Source organism: Stegastes partitus, unplaced genomic scaffold, assembly GCF_000690725.1.
Source record: "Stegastes partitus isolate 25-593 unplaced genomic scaffold, Stegastes_partitus-1.0.2 Scaffold1938, whole genome shotgun sequence".
In the NCBI taxonomy this organism is placed as follows: domain Eukaryota; kingdom Metazoa; phylum Chordata; class Actinopteri; family Pomacentridae; genus Stegastes; species Stegastes partitus.
In genome coordinates, this window is record NW_007579669.1 from 56,005 (window position 1) to 60,671 (window position 4,667).

A 4,667-nucleotide genomic window follows, 5' to 3' on the forward strand; every position below is an offset into this window, starting at 1 on the left:
GTACTAATAACCCAGTTACACAACGTCTAGATAACGACCAAGGCTGGACAATAAATCACTGTTTTACATGTTTTTGTTTAATCACAATGTTTTTGTCGAGTGTGCTCGGATGTGAAACAACCAAAGAAAATCAATCAGCCAGAAAGTCCGTTAGCGGCCCATTTGTGACCGACGTGGACTCACACAGGTGAAGAGGATCCTCGGTGCAGCCTGTTGACCTTCAGGCAGCTGATAGAGTCAAACCCGATCATCTTTGTGTTGAAGTTGGAATTTTAAACAGAAGCCCGAAATCAGCCGAGGCTGTGCTGCAGGACGAGGTGAGCAGCGAAGCGTAAAGGTTAAGTGAGCTGTTAATGGCTGACCGGTTGGGTTTATGTCCAAACGTGGTGAATGAGGAAAATCTGCAAAATCCACTGAGGACACAAACGCACCAGTCAGACATCAAACTGTGAAAACTTTCCCCCCTCAGCAAGAAAACTGTGTCATGATGCTGTTAGTGAGAGATTCTGAATGCAGGGAGATGAAAACAGGTGTGTTTTATGTGCCTTTCAGTTCTAGAAACAGATGCTTTTTCTGTTTCTATTCGTGCTGAATGCAGCAGATGTGAGGATTTGAGTTGTTTCAAGGCTGCTTTCTCAAATCTTACTCAGTAATTTAAAAGTAATGTAATGAGCAATGTAACTAATTACTTTTAAACCTGAAGAAGCGTCACGTCTTCAATAAGAAAAAGCATTTTTGTCCAAACACTGTGACCATCACTACTTTACCTGTATTCTCTCTCATAAGTAATCTGTGTGTGTTTGTGTGTCTGTTGTTCACGTATCTCAACAACAGTTTGTTTGATCTACTTGAATCTTGGTGGGTAACTTGTTTGGGATCTGAGGAAGAGCAGTGTTGAAGCTGGAGTAGATCAGATGAGCGATGGCTGATTTTTGGGGTCCTCAGTTTGGTTTTCGGCCTCTTGTAGATGGAGCTTAGTTCACGCCTGTTGTTAGGGACGACTATCATCATCAAGGTGAATAAGTTTGATGTCTAGAGTTCTGTCACAGCTCTGGAACATCAGAGTTTAACTTCTGGAAGACTAAAAATCCACAAATCTACATGTGTGTCTGTCTGTTTCTTGTATATTTTGGAAACCATTCAGAAAATCTACTTCAACCTTGGCGGGTGAATCACTGGGGACCAAAAGAAGTGTTGTTTGAAGTCGTTTGTTTTGCTTTGGGGGTCTTTATGGGGTCCTCTGTGGGCGGAGCCTAAATCTCCCCGTTGCCAGGTGACATAACTGAAGGCAAGATTCTGAAATAGTTCCACAGATTAAAGCCTTTAGAGTTGAACCACTGACAGCAAACACTGCAGAAGTATAATAAAAATCATAACAAAGCCTAAGCCACAGGAAACACGAAGCAGAGAAAACAGAAAACCCAACACCCCCCACACAACACACCACCTTGAGGAAAACAAAACAACCAAACCTAACCAAACAACAGAAGTGAAGCACAAGCAAAAGCCACAAAAACGCAAAACCCCAGAAGTGCCACAAATCCCCCAAAACCAGACCAAACAGACAACACGCCAAACCATAAAAAAACCAAAATAAACATCCCCGGGGTCCTGGAAAAGGAACCATAACCGGGCCCGGAACAAAAAAAAACCCAACAAAATCTCATAGATTACTCGTAGCAACTGGACTTGCTTGAGTTCCTTGAAGATGTTCCACCTCTCATCCAAGAGGCTTCATCAGCTCTGACTGACTAGTTGGGAGTTCCAGATACTGATATCCTTAAGGAGCCATGAACACCTGAGTTTCGATTCCAACTGGGGGTTTGTTGCTCCTCCCCCTCGTTATGCGACTCCTTAGTGCTCCCCCTGACACAGTGGGGTTCGTTAGCGTCTTTTGTACCTCGGTGTGGATGTGGGTTCATCTTCCTGGGGAGAGATCTCTTCCAGGAACTCAAGCAAGTCCAGTTGCTACGATTGACAACACCAACACAGGTCTGAGGGCATCCACGCTGTTTGTGAATGTAAACACAGGTCGCGTATGTGACGTAAGAACACATTTTGTCGCCGGCAGTGACGTTTCAAAACCTAAAACCGGTTATTGACGTCCACATACAGACGCATACATGGAGTGTTCGCAAGCCTTCCCTTTGGTCTGCTCTTTGGTGTGGACGACAGGCCACATCGCAGAAATACATCTTTTGTGAGATGCCCTGCTATGTGTGGACCAGGCCTGAAGCTCCCTGTGGAGTTCTTCCTCTGCACAGAGTGGAGGTTCACCTGTCATGTACGAGGTTAAACTGCTTTTGTGACAGAAGAAATCCAGATTTTTCAAGAACTCTGGTTCTTCTCTGAGCGGTGCACTCACCCCTGTCCCAATGCTCCACGAGCTAATGATTTGTAATTAGTGTCTGTATTTAAAGTTCAGTTTGTGTGAGATCTGAGAGTCGCCGTCACGCCGCTCTGCTTCACCTGACTGACGTTACGTAACCTGACAGATGATCTGCTCTGAGGCTCCAGAATTGTGAAAGCAGGTTGAACTGTGGGGGGAAGAGATTATCATCGGCAGAGTGTTACCACAGTTCAAGCCTCTGCAGCTGCCCCCACCTGCCTGCACAGGATTCCTTTTCAAGCCACTGACATGACAATGCATGACTAATGGCGCACGCTGAAATGTATGGAATCCGACCGAGCTGTGGAGGGCTGAGAAGTGGAGCGCCTGGGTGCGGCGGGCTCATTCCTCCACAGCTCACCTGCAGTAAACGTTAAAGGTAAAGCAGAGTGCCGGCGGACGGCCTGCAGCTATCAGCACCGGTTGCATAAGATGAGGCCCTTGTCATGAGAAGTATGAAAGAGCAAAGAGCTGCAGAGGGAGAAAAAAAAACCTTCTCCTTATCGTGAGCTCTCTGGATCTGATCTTTTATGTGGCTTCTGTGAGTTCAGCAGAGAATTCTGTCTTGACTGCTGACATGTGAGGAGGCCAGAACCAGACGCTCTTAAAGTCTTTTCTCCGACAAAACACGAGTTTGAAGTTCTAGTAAAACATGTCGCCCTGCAGTTTGCCTGCAAACATCACGGCTTGACTGGAAGGTTTTGTCCTCCAGCATTAAAGTGTCGTTTATGAATTAATGCATCAGGAACGTTCATCTGGTACTATAATAAAAAGCAATATAACAACTACTTTACTACATTTTATTATCATACTCTACCTTTTGTACAATGGTAGTGATGATATCTATTTAAGAAACAACCATAATGCAAAAAAATGTGCATACAGGATGCATACTTTGCATATTTCTGCACAAATTCTCTATTTTTTAATCACTTTTAAAATGGCTTGAATATGTTGCACGCGCTTTACTGCTTATTCAACCTACAACATTTGCTTTATTGATCTTTTTCCTTCTTTGAAGTTGTTCTAATTGCATGAAAACACCATGTCAGATTCCTCCATTTGGAAAACCTACTCAGAAGCTCTTAAACATTTGTCAAATCAACAAGTTCAGCCTTTTATTAAGTCTTTTCTCTTGCAAACGAAGAACAAGTGCTTCCATTAAAACACGGACGTCACCTTACGTTCTGCCTGGAATCATTGTGGTTTGACTGGAAGCATCATATGCATTAAAAATGTTAGTGCTGTCATACTGTACTTTTTTGTACAACAGCAGTTTTGATGGTTCATATGTCTGTAAGACACTTCAGCCATAATGCAAAATGTACATACAGGATGCACACAGACAAATGGATGTGCTAAACTCACTGTACTGTTTATTTGACCTGGAACTTTTGCTTCCTTGATGTGTTATTTAACATTTTTCTATTTGTATTGTGTCACTATTATGCACCAAAAGGCAAATTCCTCCTGTGTGAAAGCCGACTTGGCAGCAAGACGCTAAAAGGCTTCATGAAGCACAAGAAAAACCAACGAGTTCATCCTTCAAGTCTTCTCTCCTGCAAAACAAATATCTGAAAAGCGCTTCTATTAAACTGTAGATGCGACGGGTGCGTTTTGCCTGGATTCGTTGTGGCTTTGCTGGAAGGTTTGGTCCTGGAGGCTGCACCTTCCAGCCAAATCGTAAATGTCACATTCATCATGAGCTGCTGCAGGAGAGGCCACGAGAGTTCGCCTCTGCTCCCACGCTGGCATCAGCACGATATCGATATGTGTTCAGAGTTAAACAGCGGAGAAGTGAGAGGGCGATTAACTAAGCCCGGAGTTTCTAAATGGAAATCTCTTGTGTCAGCGCTTGACGTCGGCCGGCGTCTCGGGTTACCGGCTTTACTTGGACCGACGGCTCTGCTGCGGTGGCCCATATTTATTTTAGTGCCGGATGATTTATCTCCTGCTTTAACCTCTCATGTCTTTCTCCACGTGACCCTATCAGCTCCGCGTCGGCCTCCTCCCCTGCGTCTGTTTGCTAAAGTTGCAGCTACAGTAGCTCTCCCAGGTAAGCAAACAGGACTCTCCCGCACGGCCACTGTTGATCCACCAAGCCCCGGGGCCCGGCGCTGACGTCAGGCCGGCAGAATGTAAACAGAGGCCGGGACTCCAGGCCGAGCCTCTCCCACGTCCCTCTGCGTCGGCGTTGACGGTAGGCTTCCCTGCGATGGCGCACGACGGGACGCGAAAGGAAAGTTCCACATCCGTGTGGCGCTAAGACTCGGCCTCG